This window comes from Danio rerio, chromosome 18, assembly GCF_052040795.2.
Source record: "Danio rerio strain M-AB ecotype USA chromosome 18, GRCz13ab, whole genome shotgun sequence".
NCBI lineage: Eukaryota > Metazoa > Chordata > Actinopteri > Cypriniformes > Danionidae > Danio > Danio rerio.
The window spans coordinates 46,901,297-46,915,734 of NC_141038.1; the positions used below are offsets into that span (position 1 = coordinate 46,901,297).

General features: G+C 41.4%; 2 long non-coding RNA genes across 11 annotated transcripts in view; both read left to right on the plus strand.

Moving 5' to 3' along the window:
- Positions 1-14,438, plus strand: part of LOC137488332 (uncharacterized) — a 300,450-nt gene that overhangs the window by 104,799 nt on the left and 181,213 nt on the right. The window contains exon 5 of one of the 8 annotated variants that reach the window (XR_015515360.1): positions 3,827-7,602. The exons of the other annotated variants lie outside the window; for them this stretch is intronic. This is a non-coding gene — a long non-coding RNA (uncharacterized LOC137488332). Of the gene's footprint in view, positions 1-3,826; positions 7,603-14,438 lie in introns of those variants that run through there. 8 annotated transcript variants of the gene reach the window in all.
- LOC147839823 (uncharacterized) lies at positions 1,080-2,729 on the plus strand. 3 transcript variants are annotated; one of them, XR_015515366.1, is made up of 5 exons: positions 1,080-1,161; positions 1,890-1,906; positions 2,018-2,094; positions 2,252-2,301; positions 2,600-2,729. It is a non-coding gene; the product is annotated as an uncharacterized LOC147839823 (long non-coding RNA). The 3 variants fall into 3 exon arrangements; XR_015515365.2 differs by lacking the exon at positions 2,600-2,729 and having other exon boundaries at positions 1,890-1,944; positions 2,252-2,389; XR_015515364.2 differs by lacking the exon at positions 2,600-2,729 and having other exon boundaries at positions 2,252-2,389.

Consider the following 14,438-nt stretch of genomic DNA (forward strand, 5'->3'; position numbering starts at 1 on the left):
CGCTTGCATTTTTTATAGCATCCTTTTCGCAAGTTATTCATTTGTTTTGTTTTTTAAGTGGTGCGAACATTATTTACTGGCAAACATGTTCCTCGATCTCGTACATCAACAAATAATGTAGCCTACTTAAGTTAATTTACCTTTTATGTAAAAATTAAGGAATAACCGAATTTAATATTAATAAATAAAACATCCGTATAAACGTACATGTTTATTTTTGAACTTTCGTTAATAAAACAACACAAAACTAATTATAAATATTGTAGTTAAATATTAAATTACTTTAACTGCTTGAAACTGTATAATAATAACAATTAAACGTTACATTTTTAAGAACTTAACAAATAGTCTAAATGGCACTTCACTAATCAGTGTAATAATATTATAAATAATAATAATTATAAGTAAAAAGAAAATATTAACCTAGTAACAATATAAGTCAGATGTTTAAAAAAAACAGCGTAGTTTCTCTCCACCTTTTGTAGTCATATTTTAAATTATTTGCCAGAAAAACTAACATGTTGACTTTGTCCGGTTTAAGTGAAGAATGGGGTTATAATGTTTCCAGCAATACACTGTCAGACGGTGTGCTTGTAGCGAAAATGCACAGACAGGTTACTTTTTCACAACCATGCGAGAGAGGGCTTCTCCTTCTGTTCCGCCGCCCGCATTTCTCGCAACGCAGGTTTCTCTACGCTGCGGAGCGGCGCGTTCTTAAATAGTTACCAAATAGCCTATGCTCAATTTCTCATCAATGTCTTCCATTTATCACTTTCTCTTTTGTATCTAGCCATTTTTGCAAATGCCTCTGCCATGCCTGGCTGAGCTGGGCTTCTGCGTTTAGAAGACAGGAGTTGATTAAGCCTATGGCTTTTTTTCCCTCGCCGTCAATCGCCTACCCAACAAACACACAACGTTGCCTCAACGTAGCGACCTTCCTACAACGTTGTATCAACATTGCAAAAAGGTTGAGGATTCTACGTTGTTGCTAAAGGTTGTCACAACGATGTCATAAGGTTGCCATTTAAACATCATGAGGGTCGCATGCTTTAGGTTGTGCTTAGGTGGCGTGGACGACCACTGTACAACATTTACTGGTCACAGCTGAATCAGTTTAAATTTCAACAAGCCGTCGTCTCATTCATCAACGACCGAGGAGACGTGAGTATTGCTTTATTTCTTCTTGCTAAATAAGATACGTAAATCGTGAATATTCAAACAAACCTACGATTTCGACAACAATCTTTTCCAACATCACATGTTAAATCTCTCGATAAAATATTTCCTGATTATTTACCTACGCCTTGTCTTTAGTCAAATGGACAATAATGTTTTTGAAGTTCAGTTTTCTCCATATCCGTCGTGATCAGTTAGTATGATACTTCATCACACAAGCCGACCCACTTTTTACAAAACACACAAAATAACTTTTAAAAACAAAACATCTCTGTGCAGTTTGCGTCCCGTTAAAGGAACAGTTCACTCAAAAATGATATGTACTCACGAATTATTTGCCCTGTAAATAATAAGTGATTCCAAACCTTTAAGTTTCTTTATTCTGTTGAACACTAAAGACTGTAAGCATTTGCTTTCATAGTAGGAAAACACTATGGAATTAAATAGTTACAGTTTTCCAGCTTTATTTAACATATCTTCTTTATTGTTTAGCAGAAAAAAAGCTAAATAAGTTTGCAACAAATAAAGGATGAGGCTAAAATGGCAGAATTGTCAGTTTTGGGTGAGCTATCCCTATAAGTTAAAGTATATAAATTAATGTTCATATGCCTAATTAATATAGATAGTAATTAAAAGGTCTGCTAGTCTAAATTTCTATTTTGATTGATCTTTTGATGTTTTATTTAAAACCCACTCTTTTCTTTGCTCAACAGGCTATTTTCACATGGAGGTAATCTGCTATTGATAATTTCTGGATTTTAATTATGCGTAAGTTGCATAAAACTCTATTGTTTAACCACTCACTGTTGTTTTCAAATTACTCGTGTAACTTGTCTTTCAGAATGTTTTCAGCTGTTGAATTCACCTCAGATCAGTGTTGCTGTAATTCCTGATCTATGGAAAGAAGAATTGGATGAGGTAAGAAGTATACTACTCTATTTACTATTAAATGTAGTTATGTTACCTAAAACAGCATGTCCATAATGTGGAAAATAGATCATGCTTATGAAAAATTACTTTATTATTTTGTACAGCTGTTATTGAAATGACACTAAGTTTAACATTCCATTTACAGTGAGCAACACCCCAACTACAGGGCCTGTTCTTTCTCTTCTCATAATTTAAGTAAGTATTCGGAGACTAACTCTGACTTCTGTTAACTTAAACCTGTTTTCCCTGTAACTCTAAATTTATTTAATTGTATGTAATTTTGGTATATGATATATTATTAAAACATTAAAATAAAGTAGGCTACATAATTACTCTGGAGATTTTATATGTAATGAAATTACAATAAATGTCTGAAACTTCAATAACTTGCTAGTCATAGTCATTTCCTGTGTACTGCTGTTGTGTCAAGCTCTGATCTGTCCTTTCTTGTTCACTGCCTATTTTGACTTGTGTCTGCTGTGGATCTCTGAAGCTGGATTATCTGTTGAATTTGTTTCTTCCTCTGACTGCTTTCTGCATACCAACAACTGGTCTCCCTGGTCTTCAGCTGCGCTCCCCGGTCTGCTGTATTTTCCAGTCCAGAGCTTCACTGCCCAGTGTCTGAATTTTAATTTATATATTTATTTATATATTTATTTACATTTTAATGATTTCTTGTTTACTTTTCTTGTTTGTTTACCCTTTAGTTTAATTATATATATATATATATATATATATATATATATATATATATATATATATATATATATATATATATATATATAATCTAAACTTTATTTTATACTGTTTGCTTATAATTAGATACTGTATGCGTACTGTATGTATTAAATGTTGTGAAATATATAATAAAAAGTTTGATTATATTCATTTGTGTGGCATTTTTACACTTTAAAGTATAAACATGCAATTGTTAAATTAAATAGGAAAAATAAATGAATAATATTTAATATTTAGCAATACTGGAAAAGAATTGCTGCTTATCCTGTATTCTAGGCAGTATTGATAAACTGCCAGAAAAAATCTTAATACAAGTAGTAAGAACGCCGCCTCGCGGTTGCTGAATGTCGCACGACAACGTTGCTACAGCCTTCTCACGTCTTACATTTCTACGTTGTGACAATGTAGCGAGCACGTAAGAGACAACGTTGCCTTTAAAAAAATACAACGTTGTGCAGACATCGCTACAACGTATATGTGTTTGTTGGGTATAGCTTGCATGGTTCGGGACCCGTGGATCTGCGTATCGATGGATTTGCTCCTCAGTGTTTGGACTCTCAGCACTCAGCAGTGAATATTAAAACACACTTTATTTAAAACCCCCATACAAAAAGCTTAATCCAAATTGATTCGTTCACCTTTCTTGGTCGGCACGAATCCAAAATGTTCCCAGATGTAAGAGTTCGTTTTCTAACAAGATATGGTTGAACTTGAACTTGCTGAATCGCGCCTAATTTATATTCTAACAGATATGTAATACTTGGCAACATAACAGTAATTTGTGTTTTAAAGTGCGTGACTTCACGTACTATGGCCGGTGGCAATGGATGAGGTGGCAATGACCACCGCGGATATATATATATATATATATATATATATATATATATATATATATATATATAAAATATCGCAATATATATCGCAGGGGAAAAAAATATCGCAATGTCAATTTTTTCCAATATCGTGCAGCCCTACCGTCCAGTAGCATTCGTTTTAAAGACAAAATGCAGCCATATGTACTTCTGGCTACATAATTCGCGATCTCCAGAAATGTGTATAGGGGTACGCTTTCAGAATGAGCCTATGTTGCAAAACTAAAAACCCTCACCCTCAAGTGGTTGTAAACTTTATGAATTTCTTTCTTCTGTTGAAACATAAAGCAAGAAATTCTGAAGATTTCTGGGAAAAAAGCAGATATTGACTATAATTGTAACAAAATACATATTCAGTATATCTGTTTTTGTGTTCAATAGAAAATAGAAACTCAAACAGGTTTGGAGCAAGTGGAGGATGAGAAAATGAAGACAGAATTTTTTTTTTTTTTGGGGGGGGGGTGAACTGCGCCTTTAAGTTATCTTTTTTGACTCTTCTAAAGTATAAAAATGCCATAATATGTTTGCAGGTATTTAAGAAACATGCTGTGTTTTAAGTGAACATTCTTGTTTATCTGAAAAATAATGCTGAAGTCAGATATTCTGCTTTGAAAATGTGTCAAAACATCTGTCTTTGTTTTGGTCTCTTAAACCCGCACAATGCCATTCAGCCAATTATATTTCAGCACCCCCGGTTGCCTTGATGGAAAACTGCGTGTTTCATTCATTCAGTCAGAAAGGCTCTTAGAGTATGTGTCCATGACAGAAATGTGACCTCCAGTAGACAGTAGCAGCCTCCAAAATTATTAATTAGCAAATAACATAAATCTTACGAACGTAAACATTAGGTGAGCAGGTTCTAGTAACCCTGTCTCTTAACGACACCCTACCTGATGAGATTTGCAGTGATGACCAATTTGACTGTTTGCATAAATTTGTTTAAATACAGCCATTCAGAAGCACAGAATAGTGCGCTCACTGCTCTCCAGAGAAATGGCAAGGTTTATAATCTAATTAATACACATTGAACCTCTTTAACATTATTAAATGTACATGCTGAATCACTGATATGTGTTCGCTTGCACTGAGCCACAGCTCTAAAGTTCAATTTCAAACATTTTATTTTCAAGATCTGAGGTGAACTATCTGCTGCTTTCAGTAGTTTGGTAATAAATGTCATGTAAAATGGCATTCAAACTCACATTACTAGCCTTTTACACTGAATTAAGCACATGAGCTCTACTTGAGGTGACCATTGTTAGTTTTCAGTTGTTCAGCTGCAAGAAATAGAAGCCGTTTCTAAAATAGACATTTCTGGTGTAGGTTAGAACAAAAACTTCTTTTAATATGGAGAATGATCCTTCTATTGCGTGCCTTTTCTTTTAAAAAATGGCTTAATCAGCCTTAAATCAGCCTTTTGGGTCAATATTCAGACGCACTCCTGTTGATGTCGTCAATCTGCCAACCTGCACTTGCCTAAACCAAAAGTGCAATACCTAGTTCAACCAACGGGTGTCAAACTTACTTACTGCACCTTTAGATTTAACATTTTAAATGTTTACATTTTGCATTAGGTGCAGTTGCTCTTTAAATACAGTTGACCCTTTATTTCATTAGTATTTTTAATTCATTATTTATAAATGCTATAGTGCTTTCTGCGTATGTTTGTATGAAGTAAACCACTAGGATAGGTAAAGTGTTTCTATGGGCATTATCCACTGTCCTTCTTGCAAGACATATTAAGCTCATCAAGCTTTTGTCCTCACACACTAAATGAGCTTTATTGCAATAACAAAGGATTGTTTTTATTCTGCATGTTCTCATAATTCATCCCATACCCTTGTTTACATATGCTGTCATAAAACATTTGCAATCCAGAAGATGCTACAGTTTCGTTTACACATTTGCATTCTTCACCCATCTGCTTCCACTAAGGAAATGCATGCTTTTCCTTTAGTGTCATGTTGATATTTGTTTAGTGTGACCTTCTTTCTGGGTAGTCTTTGTACTGTTCGTACTGACATGCACCTTTAAACCAGAGAAACGCTTCTCATTTTAATAATGCAGGTTATAATATTGGCACTATGGCTCAGTGGTTAGCACTGTCACCTGACACCAAGAAGGTTGTTGGTTTGAGTCTCTGGCTTTTCTGTGTGGAGTTAGAATGTTTTGCCCATTTTCATGTGAGTTTCCTCCGGGTGATCCGTTTTCCCCCACAACCCAAAGGCTAGGCAAGGCCAGGCAAGTTTATTTATATAGCACATGTCATACACAGTGGCAATTCAAAGTGCTTTACATAAACAAGAATAAAAAGAGAAGTATAAGAAAATAAACAAGATAAAAAACAAACAATAAAAATGATTAAAAACAGATGAAGAAGTGTTAAAACAGGTTATAAAAGAATAAAAAAAAGAAAAGAAAGACAATGCTGTGATCTGTCGGACGCAGCACAGTGCACATTCAGTAAAAGCACAGCTAAACAGATGTGTTTTCAGTCTCGATTTGCATAGATATATACACTAGATTTCGCATAGGGACCCTCAGCATGCGTCAATAGCGCCGCCACATTGGTACAGTGCTCCCAGGACAAATGTCATTCAACCGCACTAGTCAAGAAAGTGTTATTACGTGAAGATGCGGGACTTTATCGCTGTCTACGGGTGTAGTAACGAGCAAACAAAGAAAACAAAGCACAAATGCAGAACACTTTATAGGTAATATTAAGTTTTTTTCTGTTTTTGTATGTTCTGAACTTTTGTGCTAATCAGGTAACGTTATTGATAATAACAGTCACTTACTGCATTCACCATACGGCAAAACAGCTCCAACTCGCACTAAACACTCAGCTTATGCTAGTTTTGTTGAATAAAATCAGCAAACAATGCAAAAGAAATATGACAACGAGATGCTGCGCTGCCAGAAACTTGTATTAATGTCGGCTAACGTTAGTGAAAGAGTCGTTCGGGAGATTCATTCACAAACGAGTCGCTCCCTCCGTCAGTATGAGAAGTGAAAGCAGGAGAGGAGGTGTGCTTCAGGACACGGATTAGATTAAATTTAACAGGGAGGGTAAACATTTCTGTACACACAAACACAAGCTTTTTGTCAGGAATGCCCGTGCGGTCACTGATCCATCAATGTAGAAAAGTGATATAAAATTATAATTTTCGTAATTAGAAAAAAAAATTACACACTAACATCCAGGAAAATTCCCGATCATAGATATATGTGTATATGTGTATATCTCTGGCTTTGGATGGCCACAGTGCTCCACTGTACCTTGGTCCCGCATTCATTTCAAAGGAGCGCTACCCTGTAGCAAGATGGCGGCGCTATTGACGCATTCCGTCCAATAGACAACAATAGGCCAGGCGACATCTAGTGTATATATCTATGCTCGATTTGAATGTGCCTAATGTTGGAGCACATCTGATTATTTCTGGAAGCTGATTTCAGCAGCGAGGGGGGCTGTTAGTTGCTGAAAGCATATTCTTCCTGCTTGGACTGAACTCTTGGAATTTCTAGTTTATATGATCCTAGAGATCTTAGTGATCTGTTAGGATTGTATTCAGTGAGCATATCTGTTATGTATTGAGCTCCTAGGCCATTTAAGCATTTATAGACCAGTAATAATAATACTTTAAAATCTATTCTGAATGTAACTGGGAGCCAGTGTAAAGACCTGAGGACAGGTGTGATGTGCTCTGATTTCCTGGTTCTGGTCAGAATCCTGGCCGCAGCATTCTGGATGATCTGCAACTGTCCGACTGCCTTTTTGGGAAGGGCAGTGAGGAGGCCATTACAGTAATTCACCCTACCGTTCATAAAAGCGTGAACAAGTTTCTCTAAGTCCTTATTAGAAACAAAGCATCTGATTCTTGCAATGTTTTTGAGATGATAGTATGCTGATTTACTGACTGCTTTGACATGACTATTGAAACTTGGATATAAATAAAGACATATATGCTAAAGATAAACTGAATAATAATTCACCTAATTCAATAATAATTGAACAAATGGCGGTTCATTCCGCTATGGCGACCCCTAAAATATAAGGGACTAAGCTGAAAGAGAATGAATGTTACAAATAGCTTACAAATGCTGTCAATAGTTGGAGACGAGCAAAATATTTGAATGGTCCTGCATGTATTTAGGCCTTTTTACATATAACAACTGAAAGTTCTGTTTTGAAAATATTGCAGATTCACTAAAAGCTGGCAGTAATTATTAGATAAATAAAACTTAATTCCTTTTTTTAGCATGAATATTTAATGATATAACTTCTTGTAATACACTCATTGCAATAAACAGTGCATAGGACCTTTTCCTTTTAATAAAGAAGTATTAGATTTGTAGGTGTGCGGTTTACCTTCTTATGCATCAAATGTGAGCTCCAAACATTTTCTTGATTGAGACATGTTGACTTATTCGTTCATCATTTGCAATGTTTCCAAATTGCATTATTTGTAGTTCATTTAATTAACTAATTAATTCATTCATTCATTCATTCATTCATTCATTCATTCATTCATTCATTTTCTTTTGTTTGTATTTTATCTTACCAATGTTCATATGTGTTTTTTTATTTTCTGTGGCGGTTCATTCAGCTGTGGCGACCCCTGCTAAATAAGGGACTAAAGACGAAGACAAATGAATGAATGGATGAATTATTTTCTGTAAAGCTGCTTCTAGCCATGACACATTCACACGTAAATGGTTATAAGACACGTGTTTAAAGAATTATATGCAGCATCCTTCATTTATTCTCGTAGGTAAGGCAAGATCTTCTCTTGAGGTTCATGTTTGAAGGGAAAATGTGCTCAATGCATTATAAAGCTTGAAGCATTAGAAACGGTACTCAGTATCGGCTGATTACCATGACAAGGTATCGGTACTCTGTATCGGCTGCAAAAATCCTGGTCGGAACAGCCCTAGCTTTGACCCAACTTGGCTGTCAGAGCGACAATTACTAAGATTAGTCTTGTACAGCCTGCGAGAGTAAGTATAAGAAAAGAGTAAGAAAAAGAAGTATACTTAAGTAAAGGTCAAGTATAAAAGTATATTTTATTTAGTAAGTATACTTATATCAATATCTACTACTAACACAACTACTACGACGACGACAACGACAACATAGCGGCAATGGTAGAAACACTACTAATGATAACATTTACAGGAAAAGGACAAGTGATAATAATTATAATAATAGTAATACCCTGAGATTACATGTAAAAAGTTAAAATGACTTCTAATTACAGAATCACTCACTCACTGGGCTCAATTCACAAGATTAACAAAAGCTTTGTGTTAGCAAGTTTCCAAAATACCCATTCTTTTTAAAAAAAGAGGCTCAAGAAGAGTATTTTAGTGCCTCAGAATCCCATTCAACTCTCCAACCTTTCAAGCCATACATATTTTGATATGTTTCTTTATTTTGACAAGCCGAGCAGCTTCTAAAATTGTGGAGCAGTGATGAAGTGAAGCTGGCTTGACATGTTCATACTTCTTCCTCTTACTGCCTCATTATTGTTAGACAGTCCATAAACAGTGTGTCTATCCACAGCACCTGCGTGAGGTCTTATTGTTTGCCAGTCCCTGAGGTGTTTCTTAATATGACAGTTATTGTTTGAGATGTTCCCCCACATTCCCTTAGTCTGGACAGGAGATCCGCTATGAATATCTCGGAGACGGCAAACTTATCAAAATAGCACTTTCACTCTGCGGAACGGCTGGCTCGTGTGCCGAATGCTTTTTGGTTTATTATTCGCCCTTTCTCAATACATCACTTCTCAGATCCATCAAAGCGTGGCACCTAGTATAAAATCAAGTTCCTTGGGCAGTCTAGTTTTTAGCAAGCATTATCTCAAACGTTATCTGAGCGATTTAAGTCTCCGCACCAGGGGTGAACATGTCTGTCTCACATTATCTGAGCCGTGGAGACCTAGCCATCTTCAGCTTGTTCAAAGCCGTCTGTTTTGGACGGTGTGTCTGGAAATTGCTTCTGTCAGGACAGATAACTGGCACTGTGGATGCAGTTGCACTTGTACTCTTTTAAGAATAAAAGTCTTTAAAGAGGAGATTCACAGTGATCTCACGGAAGAACATGTTTTGGTTCATCAATGATATGTCATTTAGAAATCATGGATATTATCAACACTGGTGGTCTTTATTTGAACTGCACTTAAGAACTCATATTTAAAGGTGCAGTGTGTAGGTTAATATTTTAGAAACAGTTTCTATTTCTTGCAGCTGAACAACCGAAAAATGTGAAAATGATCACCTCTGGTTAACCTTGTGTGCTTTATTCAGTGTTAAATGCTAGTAATGTGAGTTTGAATGCCATTTTACATGAGATTTAGTGCCATACTACTGAAAGCAGCAGCAGATAGTTCATCTCAGATCTTAACAATAAAATAAACCATTTGAAATCGAACTCTAGAACTATGATTAAGTGCAGGCGAACACATATCAGTGATTCAGTATCTACATTTAATAATGTTAATGAGGTTTAATATGTATTTATTAGGTTATAAACCTTACCATTTCGTTGATGTGCAGTGAGTGCACTATTCTGTCCTTCTGAATGGCTGTATTTAAATTTCTGTCTTGTTTCATCTGATGCAAACTAGACATGGGACGATAACTATTTTCATAGTATATCGCGGTTTGGAAAAGTCAAGGTTTTAAAACCGCCAACATTTTTCCATAATACCATTCCTAAGGTATGAGTAAGATTTTTTTATTTACATTTTTTCAGCAGAAACGATTTCCAAACATGCCGTTTTAACTTGTAAATAAACCTGTGTTTTTAAAATTAATGGAAACAGCAGAAGTCAATGATTCATTGGAATTATATAGCCTGAAGTGTTTACTGTTCCAAAATATCATAAATCTATCAAAAAATAAAATATATTGTTTTCAAAGGGGGAAAAGTTTTCTTTTTTTACTAAGACGTTTAAAAAGAATATATTTTAGAGCAGTGAGCACAATACTGTGATATTTTTATCTAAGGTTATCATATTGTCCGAATCTTATTCCGGCCCATGCCTAGTGCAAACAGCCAAATTGCTTATCACTGGTTATCTTCTCATGTAGCATGTTGTTAGGACACTGGGTTACAATGTAACCTGCTCACCTATTGTTTACATTTGTATTATTTATTTTATCTTTGCATTAATAACCACGTTAATAACCAAGAGTTCATGTGGAACTCTTACTCTAATTTTTACCGTCCACCAGAGGGCGTATTTCGGTCACTAACATATATTTTGAGAGCCTTTCTGACTGAATGAATGAAATACGAGGTTCCCCTTCGGTTGGGGAACTTCAGTGCCATGAATGGGAGGATTCGGATCAGAAGCCGCTTATCTGGAGAGTATTGAACGGGCCAATGAATGAAATTAATTGGCAGCGTAAGCTTGCGCAGGTGTGCGACATCTGCAATCATCTCAGCATATAAGCACACCTGAAGCCAGCAGACGCCATCCTTTTCGCTTCAGATCCTTTCTGAGTGAGTCGATGAGGGTTCCTCTTGCTGATCAGCACTTCAGAGCGAACGAGTGTGTCTCCCGGTCCAGAGTGGGTCTTCGCGGTGGCAGACGGTCGAGCTGGGTTACTCCCTTGCCTGCGGTTCTTTGGGTCCGGTCCTCCAGAGCGGTGCGTATAGTTGCAACTTTCCTAAAAGAGCAACACAGTCGTGCAGCACGTCCTTTTCAGGATGGCGCTCCGACTGTGCGTTTCTGGATGCGGGGGTTTCCTGTCTCCGGATGATGGACACGATCACTGCATTGCATGTTTGGGGGTCCAGCATGTTAATGCGGTGCTCGCGGGCGGTTCATGTCGTCATTGCGATGCCATGACCGTTGCACAGCTAAGATCGCGGCTAACTTTCGCAAGAGAGCGAGCCACCCCAGTTGCCTCCTGTTCTAAAAAAGCAGCGGGCGCTCGGGCAGATCTGAGGGTTTCAGCGGGAGCTAATCCGCCGCCCACGGGCTCGCGGACCTCTCGCTCCTCACGGCGCTCCATCCAAGCTTCGGGTGGTGAGAGTGATCCGTCTAACCAGATGGTAGCTCTCACACTCGCTGACACCGGAGATCAGATGTCCTCCGCGGCATCGGAGGGTGGGCTTTCACTGTCCGACGAAGATCCGGACCCGCTCGCCCCCTCCGGGCAGGTGAGCGCTGTCAAATCGGATCCTGAAGCGGACATGTTAGCCGTGCTTTCCCGGGCTGCTTCGGCCGTGGGGTTGGAGATGGTTTATCCCCCAGCTCCGCGGCCGGACCGACTAGATGGGTGCTACGTAGAGGACCAGAAGGCGAAGCCTTCGAAGCCTCTCGTCCCCTTCTTCCCGGAAGTGCACAGTAGGCTCACGCAGTCCTGGAGGGCACTTTTCTCTGCCCGTGCTGCGAGTGCCTCCGCCCTCACCGCCCTTGACGGCGGAGCTGCCAGGGGGTATGAGGCGATCCCGTCAGTGGAGCGCGCTATCGCGGTCAATCTTTGTCCGCGCGGCGCCTCTACGTGGCGGGGTTTGCCCCGCCTCCCGTCCAAAGCCTGTAGGTTGTCTGCCTCCCTCGGAGCCAGAGCTTATAAGGCTGCGGGCCAGGCTGCTTCTGCTTTGCACGCGATGGCCACCTACCAGCGCTACCAAGCGCAGGCGCTGGCCGAGCTGCACGAGGGCGGGTCCAACCCAAGCTTATTACATGAGCTGCGCACCGCGACCGACTATGCTCTTCGGACTACTAAGTCCGCCGCGTGTGCGCTGGGGAGGACGATGTCCACACTTGTGGTTCAGGAACGCCACCTCTGGCTAAACCTGGCCGATATGCGCGACGTTGACAAAGTTCGCTTTCTTGACTCGCCCATATCCCAGGCTGGCCTGTTCGGCGACACCGTCGGTGAATTCACCCAGGAATTCAAGGCGGTGAAAGAGCAGTCGGATGCGATGGGCAATGTCATCTATCGGCGTGGCCGTAAGCCCGCTCCGCCCGCCGAGCCATCCACCTCCGCTGTTCCTCGCCGAGGGCGCCCGCCAACGAGTGCTGCCCCGCCCCCGCCTGCGCCTCCGGCCAAGCGGGCGCGGCGTTCACCTCGAAAGCAGGCAGCCCCTCCTGCCCAGGGCGCCGTTAAGTCCGGTAAACGGACCGCGAAGCGTCCCTGAGACAGGCCATCCGGAGAAGAGGAAACTTGCTCTTTCCCCGCTGGAGGGCGGGGCCCCGATAACAACGGTACTTTTCAGTGCCACCAAAACATCAGTAAAAGAGCACTTTTTCCCTTCCCCGGATGTGACTGCACGAGTTCTGCCAGTCCGGGACGCGCTGCCTTCCGGCTCGCAGACTCTACGTGCTTCGCCAGTGGCTCACGAGCGCTGGGGGGACGGTCTCCCTTCCCTCAGCCCTCCAGCCCCCTCTCCGGAGTCAGGGTGCGGAGCCAGAGCGAATCGCTCTCCTCCAGCTTTTCCGCGGGACCCTCGTGCTTCCCGGATCAGCACACCCACTCCGCGCTGCCCCACCGCTGGTACGTCAGCGATTGTAGCGATGACTCCATTAGCGAGGGCTCTGCCTGCCTGGTTAGCGCGGGCCAGCCCCTCGCGGTGGCTCATACGCACAATCAGACTCGGTTACGCGATTCAGTTCGCGAAACGGCCCCCCAAGTTTACGGGCGTGTATTTCTCCAGGGTCAACCCCCTGTCCGCCCCTGTCTTGCGAGAGGAGATTGCTGCCCTCCTGGCGAAGGGTGCAATCGAGCCGGTTCCTCCAGCCGAGATGGAGAGTGGGTTTTACAGCCCATACTTCATCGTACCCAAAAAGAGCGGTGGGTCACGGCCAATCCTAGATCTGCGCGTTTTGAACCGCTGTCTGCACAAGCTGCCGTTCAGAATGCTCACGCAGAGGCGCATTCTCCAATGCGTTCGTCCTCGGGATTGGTTTGCAGCCATAGACCTGAAGGACGCGTATTTCCATGTCTCCATTCTTCCACGCCACCGCCAATTTCTGCGGTTTGCGTTCGAGGGTCGAGCGTGGCAGTACAAGGTCCTCCCCTTCGGGCTCTCTCTGTCTCCGCGGGTCTTCACCAAACTCGCGGAGGGTGCCCTAGCGCCCCTTCGGCTCGCGGGCATTCGCATACTCAATTATCTCGACGACTGGCTGATTTTAGCCCACTCGCGGGAGCAATTGATTATGCACAGGGACGAGGTGCTTCGGCATCTCCGCCTACTGGGGCTTCAGGTCAACCGAGAAAAGAGCAAACTCGCCCCCGTGCAGAGGATTTCTTTTCTCGGGATGGAGCTGGACTCGATCACCATGGTAGCGCACCTCTCCGAGGAACGCGCTCGCCTGTTGCTGAACTGTCTGAGGGAGCTCGACAGCAAACTAGTGGTCCCACTGAAGTTCTTTCAGAGGCTCCTGGGGCATATGGCATCCGCAGCCGCCGTCACGCCGCTCGGGTTGCTCCATATGAGACCACTTCAGCACTGGCTTCACGATCGGGTCCCCAGACGCGCATGGCACGCGGGCACACACCGGGTCTCGGTTACTGCGCTGTGTCGCCGCGCCCTCAGCCCTTGGAACGACCCCTCGTTCCTACAGGCCGGTGTGCCTCTAGGACAGGCGTCCAGCCATGTTGTTGTTTCAACAGACGCTTCCAACACGGGTTGGGGGGCCGTGTGTCGCGGGCATGCGGCTGCGGGCCTCTGGAAGGGTGCCCAGCTGCATTGGCACATCAATC